Source organism: Hyperolius riggenbachi, chromosome 1 (genome assembly GCF_040937935.1).
Source record: "Hyperolius riggenbachi isolate aHypRig1 chromosome 1, aHypRig1.pri, whole genome shotgun sequence".
NCBI classification, from domain to species: Eukaryota; Metazoa; Chordata; class Amphibia; order Anura; family Hyperoliidae; genus Hyperolius; species Hyperolius riggenbachi.
Genome location: NC_090646.1, coordinates 288509406 through 288533567, shown reverse-complemented (window position 1 = coordinate 288533567; position 24162 = coordinate 288509406). Strand labels below are relative to the sequence as shown.

The following is a 24162-nucleotide window of genomic DNA, read 5'->3' as shown; positions in this document are numbered from 1 at the left end:
TAAAAAGCTATAAGAACTGAAACTCTCTTTTAAGCAATAAATGTTTTCAGAAGTTAACTAAATTATTTGCTGTGATGATATCCATGATTGGTGGAAAATTGAAGATGAAAGTTTGGTTTGGGTCTCATAGGAGCAGCATGCCTAAATATTTTAGAGAGCTGGAGCCACATATGAGTAAGATCTAAGAGCCTAAATTACTTGAAAAAAAAAAGATGTTGAAGGTATATATGAGTAAGTACACAGAGTATTCTCTCAATAGATGTTCAGTAATGTGGGTATTAAATATGATTTATGTTAAGAATTTCTAGACAGAAATTTTTGAGTTAAAGAGGCACTGAAGCGAAAAAAAATGATATAATGAATTGGTTGTGTAGTACGGATAATTACTAGAAGATTAGTAGCAAAGAAAATATTCTCATATTGTTACTTTCAGTTATATAGTGTGTTTTATAACATTGCATCATTCTCTAATATTTGCAGTTTACACACTTACTCCACATTCTAAATGATTTTTTTCAGAGCAGCCGAGTGAACTATTGACCTGTCCTCTGGCAGAGAAAAAAATTCTTCACTGACAGCTGAGATGATAAACTTCAGAAGACAGCCTGCTCTGAGACTTTTAAAGTCGTAGAGCTCAATGACTTTTTTGCATAGAGATAACAACTGGAATTTCTTAACTCTTCCTGTACCGGAAACAATTAGACTTATGTCTCTAATCCTAATGTTTTATTTCTTAGCTGTACTACACATACAAATCATTATATCATAATTTTTTTTTCGCTTCAGTGTCTCTTTAAGTAGTCTTAGAAAAGGTTTGAAAGACAGTATGAAGATAGGAGGCAACAAGGAACCCTTTTGTCTGATTTTAATTGTGAAGCCAAAAGGTTCTGAGACAAACTAATTGGCTTTTATTTTAGCATTTGAGTGGAATATATTGACTTTAATCTCTATAGCATAATTGCATAAAACTGTATAGGTGTCAATAGAAATGTAAATATTTTACCTGTAATAATTTGGACATGTAGGCTGGAGAGTGTTCCACTCCACCAAAGTTCTATTTTTATTTTGCTGTTGTAGATGGGGAAGAAAGTAATAATGGGTCCTCTTAAAGAGACACTGAAGCGAAAAAAAAAATATGATATAGTGAATTGGTTGTGTACTATGAATAATTACTAGAAGATTAGCAGCAAAGAAAGTATTCTCATACTTTTATTTTCAGGTATATAGTGTTTTTTCTAACATTGCATCATTCTATAATATGTGCAGATTACACAACACTCAGCATTCAAAATGAGTCTTTCAGAGCAGTCTGTGAAGTAATGACCTCTCCTCTAGCAGAATAAAAGTAAACAGTTCACTTACAGTTGAGATAATAAAAGTCAGATAACAGCCCTCTCCACGACTAACTTAGTCGGAGAGCTTAATGGCTTGTTTGCATAGAGATAACAACCGGAGTTTCTCAACTCTTTCTGTACTGGAAACAATTAGACTGATGTATCTGATCTTAATGTTTTATTTCTTAGCTGTACTACACATACAAATCATAATATCATAATTTTTTTTCCGCTTCAGTGTCTCTTTAAAAAATAACTCCCCATTTACATTGATGCAAATCTTTTCTCTAATGGCGCCAAGCATATAAAAAGAGCGCTGCATAGATACCGTATAAAACAACTATATAATTTGTAAAAGGGTGGCTCATTAATATAAAACAACTACATCACTTATTATCTTTAGCATTAATCTCCATACCAAATGTATCAATGTTTATTTTTACATTTTGACTCCTGAATTTTTTTCTATTTTGAATAAAATCGTCATAAACACTCATATTACACAAACTAAACAGGGATTAAGGTTTTGCACCAAGGGGGGTGGGGGGGTTAAGGTTTGGCACCACCAGGGAAGGTTAAGTTTACGCACCACTGGGGGGTGGGTTAAAGGATACCACAACTGAAATGTGGCATAATGAGATAGACATGGGTATGTACAGTGCCTAGTACACTAATAACTAGGCTGTGTTCCTTTTTTTCTTTCTCTGCCTGAAAGAGGTAAATATCAGGTATGTAAGTGGCTGACTCAGTCCTGACTCAGACAGGAAGTGACTACAGTGTGACCTTCACTGATAAGAAATTCCAACTATAAAACACTTTCCTAGAAGAAAATGGCTTCTGAGAGCAAGAAAGAGATAAAAAAGGGGGAAATTCTTATCAGTGAGGGTCACACTGTAGTCACTTCCTGTCTGAGTCAGGACTGAGTCAGCCACTTACATACCTGATATTTACCTCTTTCAGGCAGAGAAAGAAAAAAAGGAACACAGCCTAGTTATTAGTGTGCTAGGCACTGTACATACCCATGTCTATTTCATTATGCCACATGTCAGTTGTGGTATCCTTTAAGCTTAGTCGCCACTAGGTGGGTCTTAGGGTTAGGCACCAACAGGGGAGGGTTCTGTGTGATAGTAGGGAGAGGTTAGGTTATAGTAAAATATTGGTACGTATTAAAGATATTTTACTATATGAATGACCTAGTACAATATCGGTAAATGTAACAATATTTATTTAATATGGTATATTGTAAATTTATTTTACTAAGCGTAAAACTAGAGGTTACAGTGGGGAATAGTAGAGTATCAGTATTATAAACAATATTTTATGGCATATCCTGGTGCCCACTTTACTAAATGTTAACTTCAATATTGCTTATATTGATCCTTATTTATATGCACACGTGCTGAGCATTTGATGAGAAACAGGTTGATCTTGTTAGATCATTGCACATACAAAAATTTTCTGTTAGATTTTTGATCCTCTGATCCAATTTCTTATTTTTTATCTTCCATACCAAAACTTTTAGACATTTTTAACAATTTGGACTTGAGTGTGTGTTTACAAGAAATTCCTAATACTGGTACATGCAGCTACTGAGCCCAGACCTCTTTTTGGCTGAAGTTGTTTCCGGACTACTGTAAATTAGAGATGGCCCGAACGGTTCGCCGGTGAACGGTTCCAGGCGAACTTTGGGTGGTTCGCCATCGCATGCGAACGCGAACTTTTCCGGAAGTTCGGTTCGCCCCCATAGTGCACCATTAGTGTCAACTTTGACCCTCCACATCACAGTCAGCAGGCCCGTTGTAGCCAATCAGGCTACACTATCTCCTGGAGCCACCCCACCCCTTATACTGTATAAGGCAGGCAGCGCCGGCCATTATACTCGTTCGTGTCCCTGTAGTAATTAGTTAAAGGAAAGCTGCTGGCACACTCTCATAGGGAAAGATTAGTTAGGCTTTTGTAAGCTTCTTAGCTTGCTCCTGGCTGATTCTTATTCCTAAAATAGCACCCCACAACAGCTCTTTTGAGAGCTAATCTTGTTCTTGTGCTTTTTTTTTTCCCCCTGCACCTTCCGCCCTCCTCCCTTCCTCCTCCTCCTCCTCGTCTTGTCTTCCAGGGATTTGTAGCATGTCAAAAGCCAGCTTACATACATTGGCCGGGAATCAAACCCAGGTCAACTGCTTTGAAGGCAGCTATACTCACCACTATACCGCCAACACTACATGCTGAAGCCAGCCTAGCATGTACCATTGTGATATACCTAAGAGAAAAATGAGCTTGCTTAGGGATTTGTAGGATGTCAAAAGCAACCTCACATACATTGGCCAGGAATCGAACCCAGGTCAACTGCTTTGAAGGCAGCTATGCTCACTTGTATTTAATGAGCTTAACCACTTCATCCCACAAGTTATTTTACCCCTCCCACCAAGAGTCATTATCACCTTTCAGTGCTTCTCCTATTCATCTCACTTAAATGATGTATATCGTGTTTTTTTGCCATAAAGTAGGCTATTTGTAGGTGACAATTGTTTTCAGTAATTAATTTATTTTCTATGCATTGTAAAGGGAAAAACAAGGAAAAATGAAACAAAAAATCATCCCCTATAGTTTTGAAATAAACAATGCTACTGTAGATAAAACCCACACATTTTATTAGCCCATTTGTCCTGGCTATCACAACATTCAAATTATGTTTCTAGTACAATGTATATTATTTAGAAATAAAGGTATATTTTATGTTTTTTGCTTCCTTGCTGTACCTTACCAATAATTACAAGCCCTTATTTGGTAAAATAACCGTAATATACCCTCATGACATACATATTAAAAAGGTGAGTCCCTAAGTTATTTATTTATTTTTTAATGTTGTAACTTTTTTTTCTACAAGTATTTTAGTTTGGTAACTGTGGGGCGGGGAGAGAGAAGAGGTTGATAAGTATAGGAATATTTCTTTCAATTTTAGGTATAGGCGTTATTTACCAATTACTGTTATAAGTATGAAGTGCAGATTGAGGGTTTTACTACAATTGCTCGTGTAATCTGAACTACTTTTAACTGCAAAGTGACCTGACCTTTTTGTAAATAACATCATACAGTGAAGACATAAGAACTGTATAAAATGCAGTCTTACATTTACTGTTACTTTAAATCATGCACCAAGAATGAGTGGTAGCAGTTTCACAAAATGCAAAACTGTTTCAGCATGTGCAGGGGCAGGATCTTTGGTAGAGGAGGTTAAATTGCCTATGTCACTGCCTCTCTCTGTTGCATTGCACATCACTCTCCATCTTCTTGATACTTCCTGTCTTTACAACCAAACCTCTGGTTGTAAAGGAAGAAGTGTCAAAAAGATGGAGATTGGCGTGCACTGCACCACCATGCATGCCAGGACAATTTTGTCTTTCACATGCACCAAAGCAAGCAGTGCTGTGGTTGTTTGGGGGGGGGGGGGGCACTGTTTTGTCACATAACATGTAATTTATGATTGTTTCTGGAACACTTAACCACTTCACCACTGAGGGGTTTTACCCCCTGAGCACCAGAGCAATTTTCACCTTTCAGCGCTCCTTCCATTCATTCGTCTATAACTTTATTATTACTTATCGCAATGAAATGAACTATATCTTGTTTTTTTCGCCACCAATTAGGCTTTCTTTAGGTGGGACATTATGCCAAGAATTATTTTTTTCTAAATGTGTTTTAATGGGAAAATAGGAAAAATGTGGGGAAAAAAATAATTATTTTTCAGTTTTCGGCCATTATAGTTTATAAATAATGCATGCTACTGTAATTAAAACCCATGAAACGTATTTGCCCTTTTGTCCCGGTTATAAAACCATTTAAATTATGTCCCTATCACAATGTTTGGCGCCAATATTTTATTTGGAAATAAAGGTGCATTTTTTTCAGTTTTGCGTCCATCCCTAATTACAAGCCCGCAGTTTATAAAGTAACAGTGTTATACCCTCTTGACATAAATATTTAAAAAGTTCAGTCCCTAAGGTAACTATTTATGTATTTTTTTTAATTGTAAATTTTTTAATTTTTTTTTAATTACAAAAAAAAAAAAAATGGGGAGTGTGGGAGGTAATGAGTTAATTTTATGTGTAAAAGTCATTTATTTGTATGTGAAAAATGTGTAGGGTGTAGTTTACTATTTGGCCACAAGATGGCCACAGTAACTTTTTGTTTTAATGCGACCTCCAAGCTTCCTTCCGGAAGCTTGGAGGAAGAATAAGGAGGCTGGACACGTGAGTTTTTTCTCACAATGATCGCGCTGCCCATAGGAGAGCAGCTGATCATTGCGGGGCTTAGATCAACGAACGGGAATGGATTTTCCCGTTCATTGATCTCTGGGCGAGCGGGCGGCGGCGTGTTTACTAGCGGCGGGCGGCGTGTTTACGAGCGGGAGCGCGGGCAGCGTCGGGAACGCGGAAAGTACGTGTTTCTCCATCCCTGGTTTTTAAAGGATGGAAAAAGGGGCGGAGAAATACGTACGCGCGGGGGTAAAGTGGTTAATATTTACCTATTTACTGTTCCCTAGCATAATCTACAGGGTCGTGTGCTCCTGTCCTATGACAGCCTGTACTTGTGTGTACCTAACCAGCCCATATCGCATGATCATGTTTTTGTACAATTTGCCTTGTATAACTTTGTTCTGTGTTGTATAACCTTGTTATGTCTGTCATCCTTGTATTATTGTATATATTTTTTGTCCAGCACTGCGTAATTTGTTGGCGCTTTATAAATACAATAAATAATAATAATAATAATTCTTATCAGGTATTTTATCTATAGCTAGTCACAATACTATTTAGATTTCCAGATTTAGCTCGATCACATAAAGAACTGGCCCTGCTTCTTTATGTATGAGATTTAGTATACCAAATAGCTTTCATTTAGGCACTGTTTACTGCTAAATAGAATCCACTAAATAATGTGACCTAAAGGGTGCATAATTTTCATCAGTTAATGGGTCTGTTAGGAAGTGGCAGACATCTGAAAGGATCAGATATTGCTTCCTTATATCAAGTCCATTTATCTTGCATAGCACTATAGCACAGAGCTCTCTACATGAAAGAATGGTTTAGTAATTTAATTTATAATACTGGCTTGACTCACGGGCATGAAGCAGCAATTCTGCTGCAGAAGTGATTTCTGTTCCAAGCATATCTCAAGAAAGAGATTAAGAGGCATATTTATCACCGGTGAGCATACTGTCATTGTATATTATTAAGGCTAGATCACCATTGCAAAAAACTTTTTATTTTGGTAGTCTTTTATTTTCTTACATTCCAATAATCTCTTTCTTTCTTTTCTTATTTTAATAAGGTGTAACAATATGCTTTATTTGAATTAAATATTATATAAAGGAGTACATAAAGAAATCACTTACACAGTGCGATTTTTTTTCTTTAATATTCAGGAGGAGACATCTTTAATTTGAGACATGGAATGTATAGTTCTGAAGACCTGATTCAGAAGTGTGACAAACTTCACCTTGTTCTGAAAGCTAGCTGGCTCACAGAAGGGCTGAAAAGGTGTTGGCTTTGGGAACAATTCATTTTCTCATGTTGTTATTTGAATATCACAGCTTTTTAACATTATTGTGCAGAGAAGGTATGAGAGAAAGGACATCTGTTGTGAATTAAGTGGAAATTAAGGATATTTGCTTGTTATATACGTAATTGTTTTGTGCGCTCAAATGTGTTATTTCAAATTGTAATTGTTATTTGCCTGTGAAATAAAAGATTGTGAAATATTCTGGGATTTGTATTTTATGGAGGTCACATAAACAGAGTAAGGGTTAGGTAAATTAAATTCAGCTTACAAATCTTTACCAATTTTTTGCATGCAGCTAAGGCTAGGGTAGCCCCAGCAACCATCTTTTGCATGCCACCAGCAGTAGTTATGTCCTATTACCATAATTGTTCCAGAACTCTCTTCTCCAGGGAGGACCTTGTTGATCTCAGTGCAGGCAAGTGAAGGACAGCCCTTTTGCTGTGCCATGACATCACCACGTCCTCATGAACCCAGAAGAGAGCTCTATAATAATAAACATGGTGTTAAGACATTACTGTTCACCCTGTGTGATTTATTGCTGCTTGGGATATTTTAATCCAGCTGCAGAGGGAACACAAAGATGTCACTTGCCAAAGATTTGTGGGTTGAATTCATTTACCAATCTTAATGGATTGGCCCTACAGCCATCACCATTACTTTATGTAAATTATGTAGGACGTTTTATAAACTTTTAATTCACATAAAAACAACAATTACAGGTTTATATGGCACATTAGAGCACAGAAACCTATTACATATAACAAACAAATGTCCTTTATTTCCATTCATTTCCATTCTGACAGATGTCCTTTAATGTTTGGTGAAACATAAACAAGAAATTATCTTCTGTTCAATACAAAGATACACGTTATGCAAATTGATTTCAATGGTGTTGAATGGTGTCACAATTTTGATTACTACTATTCTGCAATTATAGAGCACTGATTTCTTTTTCCCTACAATGATTTACAGAGTACAGTACATTGAATAATCCATGTCACTAAATCTATCTCACTAGATCTTGCAATCTGCTATCGCTACTACATACTTATCTCTATCCCATTTGAAGGCCTATTTGGGTGGAACATAATTAACTTGCTGGTATATTTTGGGAGGAAACCTGAATGAAATTTACAAAACACCATGTGAAGCATCAGCAATATGTTCTTCTGGAGAAAACTGGGAATGAGCTATGAGAAGAATCTCCACCAACTCTTATAATTAATAGTATGCACAAAATATATTCATTCAACCAGCTTATAGGTACCTTCAAGTTAATAGTTTTATTGCTATTAACCACTTGAGGACCGTGGGCTTTACCACCCTTAACGACCAGGCACTTTTTTTCCATTCAGACCACTGCAGCTTTCACGGTTTATTGCTTGCTCATACAACCCACCATCTAAATGAATTTTGGCTCCTTTTCTTGTCACTAATAAAGCTTTCTTTTGGTGCTATTTGATTGCTGCTGCGATTTTTACTTTTTATTATATTCATCAAAAAAGACATGAATTTTGTAAAAAAAATGATTTTTTTTAACTTTCTGTGCTGACATTTTTCAAATAAAGTAAAATTTCTGTATAAATGCAGCGCGAAAAATGTGGACAAACATGTTTTTGATAAAAAAAAAAAACCCATTCAGCCTATATTTATTGGTTTGGGTAAAAGTTATAGTGTTTACAAACTATGGTGCAAAAAGTGAATTTTCCCATTTTCCAGCATCTCTGACTTTTCTGAGCACCTGACATGTTTCATGAGGGGCTAGAATTCCAGGATAGTATAAATCCCCCCCAAATTACCCCATTTTGGAAAGAAGACATCCCAAAGTATTCACTGAGAGCCATAGTGAGTTCATAGAAGATATTATTTTTTGTCACAAGTAAGCGGAAAATGACACTTTGTGACAAAAAAAAAAAAGTTTCCATTTCTTCTAACTTGCGACAAAAAAAAAATGAAATCTGCCACGGACTCACCATGCCCCTCTCTGAATACCTTGAAGTGTCTACTTTCCTACTTTCCTTAGCGTACTTAGGGTGTAAAAATGTGCCACACATGTGGTACCGCCGTACTCAGGAGAAGTAGTATAATGTGTTTTGGGGTGTATTTTTACACATACCCATGCTGGGTGGGAGAAATATCTCTGTAAATGACACATTTTTGATTTTTTTTACACACAATTGTCCATTTACAGAGAGATTTCTCCCACCCAGCATGGGTATGTGTAAAAATACACCCCAAAACACATTATACTACTTTTCCTGAGTACGGCGGTACCACATGTGTGACACTTTTTTGCAGCCTAGGTGCGCTAAGGGGCCCAACGTCCTATTCACAGGTCATTTTGAGGCATTTGTTTTCTAAACTACTCCTCACGGTTTAGGGCCCCTAAAATGCCAGGGCAGTATAGGAACCCCACAAGTGACCCCATTTTAGAAAGAAGATACCCCAAGGTATTCCGTTAGGTGTATGGCGAGTTCATAGAAGATTTTATTTTTTGTCACAAGTTAGTTAAAAATGACACTTTGTGAAAAAAAACAATAAAAATCAATTTCCACTAACTTTTGACAAAGAATAAAATCTTCTATGCACTCGTCATACACCTAACAGAATACCTTGGGGTGTCTTTTTTCTAAAATGGGGTCACTTGTGGGGTTCCTATACCGCCTTGGCATTTTACGGGCCCAAAACCGTGAGTAGTCTGGAAACCAAATGTCTCAAAATGACTGTTCATGGGTATAAGCATCTGCAAATTTTGATGACAGGTGGTCTATGAGGGGGCTAATTTTGTGGAACCGGTCATAATCAGGGTGGCCTTTTAGATGACAGGTTGTATTGGGCCTGATCTGATGGATAGGAGTGCTAGGGGGGTGACAGGAGGTGATTGATGGGTGTCTCAGGGGGTGGTTAGAGGGGAAAATAGATGCAATCAATGCACTGGGGAGGTGATCGGAAGGGGGTCTGAGGGGGATCTGAGGGTTTGGCCGAGTGATCAGGAGCCCACACAGGGCAAATTAGGGCCTGATCTGATGGGTAGGTGTGCTAGGGGGTGACAGGAGGTGAATGATGGGTGTCTCAAGGTGTGATTAGAGGGGGGAATAGATGCAAGCAATGCACTGGCGAGGTGATCAGGGCTGGGGTCTGAGGGCGTTCTGAGGGTGTGGGCGGGTGATTGAGTGCCCTAGGGGCAGATAGGGGTCTAATCTGATAGGTAGCAGTGACAGGGGGCGATTGATGGGTAATTAGTGGGTGTTTAGGGTAGAGAACAGATGTACACAATGCACTTGGGAGGTGATCTGACGTCAGATCTGCGGGCGATCTATTGGTGTGGGTGGGTGATCAGATTGCCCGCAAGGGGCAGGTTAGGGGCTGATTGATGGGTGGCAGTGACAGGGGGTGATTGATGGGTGGCAGTGACAGGGGGTGATTGATGGGTGATTGACAGGTGATTGACAGGTGATCAGTGTGTTATTACAGGGAAGAACAGATGTAAATATTGCGCTGGTGAATTGATAAGGGGGGGTCTGAGGGCAATCTGAGCGTGTAGGCGGGTGATTGGGTGCCCGCAAGGGGCAGATTAGGGTCTGATCTGATGGGTAGCAGTGACAGGTGGTGATAGGGGGTGATTTAAACACTGCACTTGGGAGATGATCTGACGTCGGATCTGCGGTCGATCTATTGGTGTGGGTGGGTGATCAGATTTCCTGCAAGGGGCAGGTTAGAGGCTGATTGATGGGTGACAGTGACAGGGGGTGATTGATGGGTGGCAGTGACAGGGGGTGATTGATGGGTGATTGACAGGTGATTGACAGGTGATCAGTGTGTTATTACAGGGAAGAACAGATGTAAATATTGCGCTGGCGAATTGATAAGGGGGGGGGGGGGTCTGAGGGCAATCTGAGCCTGTAGGCGGGTGATTGGGTGCCCGCAAGGGGCAGATTAGGGTCTGATCTGATGGGTAACAGTGACAGGTGGTGATAGGGGGTGATTGATGGGTGATTGGTGGGTAATTAGTGGGTGTTTAGGGTAGAGAACAAATGTAAACACTGCACTTGGGAGGTGATCTGACGTCGGATCTGCGGGCGATCTATTGGTGTGGGTGGGTGATCAGATTGCCCGCAAGGGGCAGGTTAGGGGCTGATTGATGGGTGGCAGTGACAGGGGGTGATTGATGGGTGATTGACGGGTGATTGACAGGTAATTGACAGGTGATTGACAGGTGATCAGGGGTATAGATGCATACAGTACACAGGGGGGGGGGATCTGGGGGGGGGGGGGGTCTGGGGAGAATCTGAGGGGTGGGGGGGTGATCAGGAGGGAGCAGGGGGCAGTTTAGGGCATAAAAAAAAATAGTGTTGACAGATAGTGACAGGGAGTGATTGATGGGTGATTAGGGGGGTGATTGGGTGAAAACAGGGGTCTGGGGGGTGGGCAATACAAAGTGTATTATACACTTTGTATGCGGCGATCCGGGTGCTAGTAACCCGCCAGCGCTTCCGAACGGCCGGCGGGTTACAGCGCGAGATGGGCGGAGCCAGTCCCCGGCGGCCGATCGCGTCACGAATGACGCGATCACGCTGCCCATGCCCGTAAAAGGACCGCCGCCATTTGTCAATACGGCGGTACTTGCGGGGTCCACTTCCCGGCCGCCAATCGTATATACGGCGGTCGGGAAGTGGTTAACTTGAAGGCAAAACCCGAGCTGAACTGCCACAACTTTCCAACCAGAAGCCATTTATCATATTCGCATAGGCACTTGAAAGCCTGAAAGAAACTCACTTATGCGCTGATAAAATCCCTATAGATAGTGTCCTGGCCTGGAACTGAGCCTGAAACTCTTGGGATGCCACTCTGCTACCCACAAATGATTTCAGGTTGCTTCAGGAGAAGTGCACCCTCTACGTATCTCTCCAGCGGCTACTGGAGAGATACGCAAAGAGCGCACTTCTCCTCTCCTGCGTAGACTGAAGCCGACTGATGTAAGGGATGAGACCCGGTTTCCGAAGCTGCGGGCAGCGGAGGATGGCGGTGTGGGAGGGATCCGAGTGGATGGGGCTTGAGGAAGCCCCAGCCCTTTATGGCCTGTACCCAACATCTAATCCTGACGATTTTACTGATGACCTGCAATTTTGAGCAACAAATGATCGTTTCTGCAATGGGTACAGGCCTGCGATCACGCAAACAACGTTTGGTGATGCACGGTGATAATGACCATCACTGAGGATCTGTAAGATCTCTGACGACTCTGCGCAAAGAACCGCAATCATTTGACTTCCCGTTCACACCCAATTGGGGAATGATCATCATCAGGGAGATATCGCTGGTCAGGTGGTGAGTATTTACCTTAAGTGCAATGCAGATGCAAAAGTCTGGGAGAGCAGTGGGGCTTGCGCATGCTTATGTGTATGTGTACATGTGTGTTGTTGGGTGCAGGAAAGGCAATGACTGGATATAACAACTAGTTATTTAGGGCTCAAGTATTCAAACACATACATATCTGTTGTGCAAGCTAGAACAAACTATTCATTGCACAAAATTAGAAGATAGGAGAAATATTTTCCAAGTATCTGGTGCTTTATTGAAATGGTGCAGCACTGCTGTTTGGTGTTTCTGATTTTGGTGATGTGTGTTTTACACAAGTAGGGTTCAATAAGACGCTAGGTATTGCTAAACTTACTCCATTGAGTAGGGATGTACCCATCGCAGAAACGACCGCTCAAAAAATGGGTGGGTACGGGCCTGAACTGAGTAAAATTATTTAAAATAAACACATGATGTACCAACAAATATGAAATATTTACCTCACCCTTGCCATCAGTTCCTCTCAGAAGCTCACCATTTTCTTTTTACAATGCTCCCTTCCATTTTCTGGCAAATTTTGTCAGAACTGAAATATATCAATTGCTGTCAGTTATAACAACTAATGACCAAGGTCATTTCCATGTTTCCCTATGGCTCAAGTGTGCGATATTATGGTTTAACAGTCTGCTGACCAGGAAGCTGTTATGGGGTAATGGCCATTTTCAAAATTGAGGAAAGAGAATTGATTGATCACAGAATTCATTGATCACAGTGGACATACAGGATGCAGGAGAGAAGAAAGAGTTTTATTTGTAGACTACATGGGAGGCTAGTTTCGTGTGTGTATGTTTATTTTGACTTTTAATTTTCAGTTCAGATTTGCTTTAAGCATCTCAAATTGCCTAACAACTTGGCTTTTCCCTATGCTTTAAAGTACTATAAAACCTTATTTTCATTTTAGTAACAGAAAAATTAGGGCTTTAAACAAGAACAACTTTTACTGTTACTTGCATTAATTATTAATCGTGCACAAGAGCTGTCTTGTGCCTGCTGTGGCTGCATGAAATCAATGCCACTACACTCCAGTAGGCATACAGCCTTAATCACACACAAGAATGACCTCCCCTATACTGTAAAGAGGAATCTAATGTTCCAACATACATGTATTCCTCATTTATGCTGCATGTAGAGAGGGATTGCTCATAAATAATCATTGTAAAAAGTCATTAAAGGTGTTACAATAACAGGATTAACTGCACAGACTTAAAGCTTATATTTTGACTTTATCAATTAAAAATAGCCAGACTTAATTTGATCTATATAGTACAGACTCCAAATGCATTTGTACATAAAATAGTTATTTGTCCATTTTTGGACATAGGGACATGATAAGCTATAGAAAGGTCTACGCTATACTTAATCAGCCTAAGGATTTCTAACTTTAAGAAAGAAGTAAACGCATTAAATGTGAATAAGCCCATTGATTTACTTATGCTGTCACATATGATGTGAATTTTCAGGCAGGGAAATCACACGTGATCTCCACAAGTGTAAACCCTGTATTCCCAGTATCCCTTTAATATGCAGCATCAGTATATTGCCAGATGAGAAGGATGGAATCCAGACAGTGATGAGCAAAAATACTAATATTCTTTTTGCATTTAAAATAATGTTAAATTTGGTGAAAATACCTTTAAAAATAATTTTATAAAAAGTTTGTGATTTTTTTTCCCGCTAAAAATAAACAATTTTTCACATTTGTGCGGTAAAAATAATGATTTTCAATGATTTTTGCCATTTTGAAAAAATACAATGTACAATGGAAATTTTCAGTGCGAAAATGAAAAATCAGACACTCACTAAAATCAGAATGATTGCAATAGTCCCATCAATTCACTGCCCTCTCTGACAAACTTTCTGACTGTACTAATCAGCACCTTTATATGTGCAATGTGTAGGCAATGTGAGTGAATATACGAGAACGTCCTGGTCAGTTAACAACTATGCTACCACTTTGGTGCTTAAAGAAAATCTGTGGTGGATTAAAAAAAAATCACATACTCACCCATGGAGAGATAAGGCTCAGGATCCTATTGAGCCCTTGGAAAGCTATGGGAACACTCGTGTCTCTGAGTGCTCTGAACACAGAGCCGCCCATCTTCAAGAGCACTCGATGCCTTCCGAGGGCCCCAACGGCATATTAACCTCCTTAACAGTAATCACGAGTCCAGCTCAGGGTGGAAAAAACAAGCCAGTAGCAGTAACCCCGAGCTGGACTCGTGGTTGCCGCCAGGAGGTCTATTCAAAGCAGTGCACACAGCGGGCATTTTAACTCAACTCCCGGAGGATCCCAACGTTGGCCGCCATTCTTCTTCCTCTCCACGGAGGCTCTGCATCCCCCTGGTGAGATCTCACTACAGGGTTACAGCACCACCCAGAGGACAGAGGGAAAACTGCAGTGCTGGATTCCAGGGATATGAGTGAGTGCTGGGCTGCTGCAGATCTCCCTAGCAGCATGATTTTTTCCCAGTTGTAGGGTCTAAAAACATGCAAAAAAAATTGCACCGCTTTTAGACCCTAAAATCCGGAAAGAATCATAACGTCAAGGGGGTTAAACCAGTTGGTAGAATATGTGGAACGGAGGTGACAGCACTGGAAAGAGGGGACCAAGTGAGGATCCAGATCCTTCCTTTTCCATATGCTGAAAAAAAAAAGTCACCGCAGTAGTATCACTTTAATCTGAGGTTTGGGCACGTTTTGTGTCACAAGTCTAAATTATCAGTGGTTGCAAAATTACTTTTGAACACACCAAATTGTCTTACCAATTTTTTAACTGGAATGATGTAAATAGGTCCGCAAGTAAGAAGCAAAGATGAAACAAACAGAAAAATGCTATTAAGACTTCTTCTAGTCTGGGCTAACTACAGTAATGTGCAATTTTTAATGACTATTTTCCTCCAATTAGCTGCCTGAGTACTGTGTAGAAACTAATTAATTCCAGCTAATAGGCTTACATAAGCCAACTAAGGTTGTACAGTGCCAGAGTTTCTTTTTAATTTTAGTCTCTCCCAACAGTTGATGCATGCTATGTGCGTATAGTATAGGCTGACTGAATATTTCTATTAGGACCGTGTAACATACACCAGTCTTCTCATGAAATGGAAAAGGTAAAATAAGTCAGCTAGCACTTTTTTTTCTTGTTGGGTGCTTAAACAATTTCTATAAAATAAGCAAAAACATATTAAGAGAAAATTCCCAAGAAATGTTCTGTGTAATGAGCACCATATTCATTGAACCATTAACATTGGGGAACAGCTGTACGCAGAGCCGGATTAAGTCTAAATGGGGCCCTAAGCAAAGTAACTGATTTGGGCCCCCACCCCTCCCATATTAGAATGGGAAGATTCAGCTGCTGTGTGCACAGTAACATGCCGGACACACCGGGGCAGCCGCTCTACTGGTTGCAATGGGCAACAGCCCGCTTCCCTCTGCGGGTGCACAATGCATGGAATAGCAGCGCCAAAATTCAGAGGGAGAGATGAATGGCCGGGACGTTGTCACTCGGGGCACCCCTGTAAAGAGGGTGCCAGATATCACAGCAGCAGCACTTTCCCCCTGCATCTCCAGCCTGGCAATAACAGAAAGCTCTAGACACCGCCAACCCGGAAGCCGCCCCCCCAGACAGAATTACATAACCCCCCACCACTACCGAACAACTAATTTCCTCCCAAACTAGACAGCCACATCCACCATGCAGCCTCCACCCCCGTGAATACGGTAGTCCTGCAGAGAAGGGCAGCCGCAGTGGGGGAAAATGACAGCACCAGATGACTCGCATTCACCTATTGCGATCCAAGCAATAGAGGTCCCGCCATCCGGAGCCCATCTGTCTCCACTAGAGTGCCGCTGCTCTGTTACTACTACTATTACTACTTCCTGTCTGATCTGAGAATCAGGAAGTTCAGAGCAAGCGGCGGCACCGTAGAGGAGACAGATGGGTTTCGGATGATGGGACCTCTATCGCTTGTATCACGGATGGGTGAGTGGGCGTTTGTCATCTGCTGCTATCATTCCTGCCTGCTGCAGCTGTGGTTCTCTGTGGGAAGGGAGGGAGGAGCGGGCATCGGCAGTAGCAGGAGAGGGACCCAGGAGGAGAGCCCGACTCTGAAGACAGTCAGCAGCGGGCGGCGTCCTTTGACAAGATGGTGAGGGCTGGATTATGTGCTGATGGGGCCCCTTTGACTCTGAATGGGGGCCGCAAGCGACTGCTTCTATTGCCTGGTCGGTAATCCGGCCCTGGCTGTACGCCATTTAGATTTGGACCCAAAATGATCCTGCATGATTGTTTCATGTCATGAGCCTGGAGTGTGTATGTAAGTCTAGAGTCAGGCAATGAGCCAGGTTAGACTCAGCTAGTGTTTTGGCAGCTTCATATATATATATATATATCAGTGGTGCCCACAGTTAACTATAGTATCCGTTAAATGCATTATGCTTGAGTATGTAGCATTAGGAAATAAATAACATAAATATTGATTTTATCATGCAATGGGTGCATCTTACTTACTGTAATGATCGGTGAAGCACAGAGAGGGTCTGATTACCGGTGATCTGCAGTATCACTGGGAATACAGATGTATACCAGATTATACGTGATCTGCAGTATCACCGATAATCCGATATACCAGCTAACCTCTGTTCACCTGAGTAGAGTGTAGTGTTTGGTGTAACAGTAACACTTAGAGGACTAGGCCTCAGTGCAGCAAGGAGTACTGCACGGATTCCTTCCGCAGACCTGAGCTCTCCAAGACGGGAGGAGTCAGACTGACAGTAGGAAGGATTGTCTGAGAGTGACACTCAGGAGGAAATGCCACTAACAGGACGGGGAACTGCCTCCAATAGTGAGGTCGGTTCTCGAGGTCGGACAAGCCAGGTCGTAACACACGGACAGATAAAGTACAGATACAGTAGGCAGAGGCGGAGTCTAGGTACAGGCAGGGTTCGGCAACAGGTATCAGAAATATCGAGGTACAAGATCAGGAGGCAGAAACAGAGTCTAAGGACGAGCCGGGGTTCGTCAACAGAGTATCAGAATGGCAAGGTACAAGATCAGAGTTCAGGAGGATAGTCAAACAGGCAAAGGGTCATAACAGATAATCACAATCAAACTAGTACTTTAAGCTATCAACAGAATCTAGCTTAGTGTAGGATTACAGCTCCAGCTGGTCCCGGCACACTAACGGATCTGACTACGGATCTGGGTGCTCCCACGTATGTGATCGCACGCCAGACAAAGAGCAAGTGAACAGCCAGTGGTATATATACACAAGGACCTTTTCAGGACCTCCCTAATTGCTGGACCAATGAGAGTGGTGGAAAATGTCAGCTGACCCGCCTGGTCAGCTGACTCCCTTCTGGCTGTTATTTAAGCTCTGCATCTGTGCGCGCGCGCGTCATTCTGAATCTAGGTGGACTATCAGTCCCAGCCACACCAGTACTGTCTTGCAATGTATCTAGTTCCAATGCGGATTCCGCCGCTCCTAATGCGGATTCCGCCGTTCCCAATGCGGATTCCGCCGCCCTGCCTATGCGGCATGCAGCGGTTTTTCCGCTTTGTGACGCCATGCTGGACGCAGAAACAGCCGCCTCACGTTGAGGGACGGCGGCTTTTCCGCGTTTCTTCACACTTACAGTATATTGTTTAGTTGTTGTTTTTCTATTGTAATGTAAGTTCCTGGAAGAGACGTGAAAGAAATGAAATGGTTTGGCCGACATGCTTGTTTTGAAGGGATTAATACAGCACATATGCAGGCCTATTAGCAGTGTAGCTAAGGTCAAACAGAATTCACAAAACTGTAAGTTCACGATATTAATAGAAACACCATCACGGTAGCAATGCTTGGTCTGGCCACTATTTAAAAAAAATTATAATTAAGTAGAAAGCATTAGCTGCAGTTAAAACATTGAAAGCTGATTATTCTAATGGTCCGTAGATGCCACAGTTGTACCAAGGAGGTCCGATTCACAATGAATGATTGCTCTATAAACCATTCCCTGCTGTGCTGACTCAAACACTTGGATATTTTTAGCTCCTGCTGCCTTTTTTCAGACTGTATAATTGGATTTTTAAGCTTTTATTAGAGCTTGAAATAACTGCCTACAGGAAGCTCCCCATATGCTGATCTACATGTTGGCAAAACACGATCCGATATAAAAGAAAATCTGCCACTCTGTTATTTTCTAAATGTTTTTCACATAAAGAAAAAAAAACTGATTATCTCTTCTGCATCCACTTGCAAAAGAATCCGCATTTGATGTCTGCGTTTTACATTTTTTAATTGAAATTAGTAAACCATATAATGCTGTAAACTGCTTGACGTGAACTGAATGATTTGCCGGAGTTCACCTTGAGCTTTGACATGTTACAAAATGAATACTCAGGACAATCTAATAGGCCCCCGTTGCCAGTTTAAATTTCCCGCAGACCCCTGTTGTTACAAAGCAATTATATGGGATGGCATAAAAAGACAGCAGATCCTAGGTGATGTTTAACATAGTGCAGCTTTAGAGTCCTCATGGTCTCGTGCATAATCGCTGTTTCATTACTGCTACTTATGTTTACTTCCGTCTACAGAAGCTGCTGCCAAGAGAGAGTGACAACAACATATTCAGGTTTCAAAATCAAGGATTGTTCAAAGAAATACACGTGCCACAAGCTGGCGTGTGCTTGCAGGAAGTGTGTGCCTGATTTCAATAGTTGCCATTGCTTTTATTTTGTTTAATGCTAGATGAGTGATGATGAAACCACATCACAAATTAAATAAAAAATGTATATACTGTATATAAAATTGGACATCTGTGTATGTGTGTGGGTATGTATGTGCCGCCATCACTCGAAAACGCCTTAACTGATTTCAATGAAACTTAGTTTACAGATCCCTTACTACCTGGGAAGATATGTTATGGGGGTCTCAAGTCCCCCCTGCATACCTGGGCGGAACCCACGGTTGCCAACCTAATTTTTCATTTTTAACAGACAAAAGGCCCAAAAATCTGGACACCCAAAATTTTGGATGGGCAGGGGCAGAGTACACAGCACACTTTTTATGGGTGGGGCTAAACCATTGTTTTAGTATTTATATTAGCTCTGACAAACTTATGTACCCCTTTACAGACATGGTCTTGACACTGACTGTTCACAGAGGAGCTCACAATCTAATCCTACCAATCATAGTCTAATGTCCTACCATATTATTATTATGTATTTATATAGAACTGGCATGATGTTTCTTTCATGGAAAAAACAATGTTTTTTTGTTTTGAGGGGGAGGGGAATGAGGGGGACCCAGTGAGTTGTGGGTTTGGGGCCCACAAATTTCTGGGTGGTTAATGGGTGACTGTAATGAATATTCAGGACTGTGGGTGGAGCCTACAACAGCCAATCAAAAGTCACCTATTGATTTAGAAGGGGAATATTTAAGTTGCTGCCATTCTTACACTGCTAATGGCAGAGGCCTCAAACCTGCTACAGTCGGTCATTTGATAACTGGAATTCAAATTCAGAAAAGGGAGCGGAGCCACAAACAGCCAACCAGAATTGTTTGATTCCATTTCATTGGGAATTTTTTTTTTTTAAACATATTTTATTTGTTTTTTACAATTACAAACAGAGGCAGTTTTAAAACTCCTGCAACTTACCGAGTGATGCATGGTATTTGAACATATCATTTATAGCTTAACTGTAGTGATGGCTAAGGCCTCGTTCACATCAGGGCCGTTTCTGTGCGCTTTCCACAGCGCATTGCCCTGTGCGTTCAGCAAGGTATTGATTTTTCCATGTAACTAAATGTAGCTGGTTCACATCTATGCGCTGCGCTGAGCAGCGTTACAGAAACGTAGTGTTGCAGGCATTTCTGTGCGTTGAGTAGTGTTGGGCGAACAGTGTTCGCCACTGTTCGGGTTCTGCAGAACATCACCCTGTTCGGGTGATGTTCGAGTTCGGCCGAACACCTGACGGTGCTCGGCCAAACCGTTCGGCCATATGGCCGAACTAAGAGCGCATGGCCGAACGTTCCCCGAACGTTCGGCTAGCGCTGTGATTGGCCGAACGGGTCACGTGGTTCGGACCCGAACGCGCTCTGATTGGCCGAACTGTCACGTGGTTCGGGTAAATAAATACCCGAACCACGTCATATCTCCGCCATTTGTCTGTGGGTTTAGCTTTGGGTAGGCAGGCAGGGTAGTTCGCGCTCCAGCCACGCTAGCCAGGGTCCCCCCCAGTCATTGTGTGTCGCTGCTGGGAATAGTAGTACACCGCTCGCTCAGCATTCTGTTTACTGCCACTCTGTGTACCTCGCTCAGCCACACTATATAGCATTCTGTTTACTGCCACTCTGTGTCTGCTGGGAATAGTAGTACACCGCTTGCTCAGCCACACTATATAGCATTCTGTTTACTGCCACTCTGTGTACCTCGCTCAGCCACACTATATAGCATTCTGTTTACTGCCACTCTGTGTCTGCTGGGAATAGTGGTACACCGCTCGCTCAGCCACACTATATAGCATTCTGTTCACTGTTCTGTGTCTGCTTGGAATAGTGGTACACCGCTCGTTCAGCCACACTATATAGCATTCTGTGTACTGTTCTGTGTCTGCTGGGAACAGTAGTACACCGCTCGTTCAGCCACACTATATAGCATTCTGTGTACTGTTCTGTGTCTGCTGGGAACAGTAGTACACCGCTCGCTCAGCCACACTATATAGCATTCTGTTCACTGTTCTGTGTCTGCTGGGAATAGTGGTACACCGCTCGCTCAGCCACACTATATAGCATTCTGTTCACTGTTCTGTGTCTGCTGGGAATAGTGGTACACCGCTCGCTCAGCCACACTATATAGCATTCTGTTTACTGTTCTGTGTCTGCTGGGAACAGTAGTACACCGCTCGCTCAGCCAGAGTATATAGCATTGTGTTTACTGCCACTCTGTGTACACCGCTCAGCCAGACTATATACCATTGTTTACTGACACTCTGTGTACACCACTCAGCCACACTATATACCATTGTTTACTGACACTCTGTGTACACCGCTCAGCCAGACTATATACCATTGTTTACTGCCACTCTGATTCTGCTGGGAACAGTAGTACACCGCTCGCTCAGCCAGACTATATACCATTGTTTACTGACACTCTGTGTACACCGCTCAGCCAGACTATATACCATTGTTTACTGACACTCTGTGTACACCACTCAGCCACACTATATACCATTGTTTACTGACACTCTGTGTACACCGCTCAGCCAGACTATATACCATTGTTTACTGCCACTCTGATTCTGCTGGGAACAGTAGTACACCGCTCGCTCAGCCAGACTATATACCATTGTTTACTGACACTATATAGCAGACTATATAGCATTGTGTGTACACCGCTCAGCCAGACTATATGCCATTGTTTACTGACACTCTGTGTACACCGCTCAGCCAGACTATATACCATTGTTTACTGACACTCTGTGTACACCGCTCAGCCAGACTATATACCATTGTTTACTGCCACTCTGATTCTGCTGGGAACAGTAGTACACCGCTCGCTCAGCCAGACTATATAGCATTGTGTTTACTGCCACTCTGTGTACACCGCTCAGCCACACTATATAGCATTGCGTACTCTGCCAGTCAGTGTGTATATTGCTGGGATCAGTAATACTCCACTCACCGTCAACCACTATATGAGCTCAACATGAGTTCCCCAGAGACCTCCGCTGTGAGCAGCACTCCCAACAACAGCAACAGCCAACGCCCCACGCAAGCTATAACATCCACCCCAGCAGCCAGTGGTCAGCAGCAGCCCTCCCCGGAGGAGAACGTTGTGTCCATCAGTCCGTCGCCAGAGCGATTAATGAGGGCTGCCATTGAGGAGATGATGGGGCCTGATGTGGAGGAGGAGGTCTGGCTCAGGCCAGCATCCCAAGTTAATGTTGAGGACGATGAGGGGTCTGTGTCTGGGGATGTTGGGGTGGCAGAGGTGGTGGGTGGGTCAGACTCAGGAGAAGAGTTGTATGATGAGGATGATGATCGGGACCATCTGTATGTGCCTCAGAGTCCGACCCCGGAAAACATGTTGTATCGTGTGTTTAGGTACTAAAATCTGCGTTCCCTCCCAGTAGTGTTGGGCGAACAGTGTTTGCCACTGTTTGGGTTCTGCAGAACATCACCCTGTTCGGGGTGACTATATAGCAGACTATATAGCATTGTGTTTAATGCCACTCTGTGTACACGGCTCAGCCACACTATATAGCATTGTGTTTACTTCCACTCTGTGTCTGCTGGGAACAGTAGTACACCGCTCACCCGCCACTGTATAGCATTGTGCTCTGTGTCACTGCTGACAATAGTGGTACACCGCTCACCCACCACTGTATAGCATTTCTGTACTGCCACTGTACTGCTGCCAGTCAGCGTGTACTTTAAGGATAAGTGAAATGAGGAAGAAATCCGGTGAAAGAGGGAGGGGCAAGGGAAGAGGTGTTTCCCCTGACGGTTCACGTACAGGCCACAGGGGAGCACCCAAGAAAACCCACTCAATACTGCCCATGTTGTCCAGGACAACAACCCTCACAGATCCAAAAGAACAGGACCAGATAATTACTTGGATGACCTCTCAAGCGTCCAGCAGTGGGTTAAGCAGCACCAGCACATCACGCACGAGGTCCGAGTCCTCAGCCAGTTAAAGTCTGGGCTTTCTTTGAAGACTGCACTGAGGATGTTACCATGGCGATTTGCAAGGTGTGCAAGACCCGCCTGAGCAGGGGGAAAAGTATTAACAACCTCTCCACCACCAGCATGAGCCGCCACATTCTATCCAAACATCCCACTCTGTGGGCAAACGCGGCAGGACAGGGTACCACCAGCAACACTGCCTCCCTTGGGTTCACCAGACTCACCACCAGACCCGCCTCAGCAGCAGCAGTAGCCCAGCCATTGCGTGGTTCACAACATTCACAAACATCAGACGATGCTGACACTGTCACTTTCCGGACTAGTGCTCTTGAGGTCTCCCAGTGTTCATCAAACACAACAACCAACAGCCCTTCGGTGTGCAGCGCTACGGTTGAGTTGTCTGTTTCTGAGATGTTTGAGCACAAGAGGAAATTGCCAGCAAATGACCCCCGGGCCGTGGCAGTAACAGCCAGCCAGCATAGCCAAGCTTCTGGCCTGCGAAATGCTGCCATATCGAGTGGTGGAGACAAACAGCTTCAAGGCCATGATGTCAGTGGCCATCCCACGTTACGTGGTTCCCAGCCGCTACCACTTTGCGCGCTCTGCAGTGCCTGAGTTGCATGAGCACGTGGTCAGCTAAATAACCCGAAGCTTGAAGAATGCCGTTGCCTGCAAGGTTCACCTCACCACTGACACCTGGACGAGTGCGTTCGGCCAGGGTCGATACATCTCCCTTACCGCGCACTGGGTGAACCTTGTGGAGCCTGGCAGCGATTCCTCACCTGCTACGGCGCGGGTGTTGCCCACGCCGCAAACAGCTGGATAACAACAGCAGCACCTACCTCTCTGACTCCTTCTCCTCCAACGCATCTCAAAGCTGTACCTCATCCGGAAATGCTAACCCAGCACCAGCAGCAGTAGGATCGTGGAAGCAGTGCAGCACAGCTGTTGGCATGCGTCAGCAAGCGTTGCTGAAGCTGATCTGCCTTGGGGATAAGCAGCACACAGGGGAGGAAATTTGGAGGGGAATAAAGGAACAGACGGATTTGTGGCTGGCACCGCTGGACCTGAAACCGGGCATGAAGCTAGACACCTGGCACGAACTGGCAATGTACGCAATAGAGGTGCTGGCTTGCCCGGCAGCCAGCGTTATGTCGGAACGCTGTTTCAGTGCTGCCGGAGGCATCATCACAGATCGGCGTATCCGCCTCTCCACAGAAAATGCAGACCGTCTGACTCAAATT

The 24162-nt window shown here is 42.9% G+C and overlaps 1 protein-coding gene across 5 annotated transcripts in view; it reads left to right on the top strand.

The window, feature by feature from the left end:
• NRG1 (neuregulin 1) overlaps window positions 1–24162 on the top strand; it is a 929658-nt gene that overhangs the window by 306769 nt on the left and 598727 nt on the right. The gene's annotated exons all lie outside the window — the stretch shown is intronic.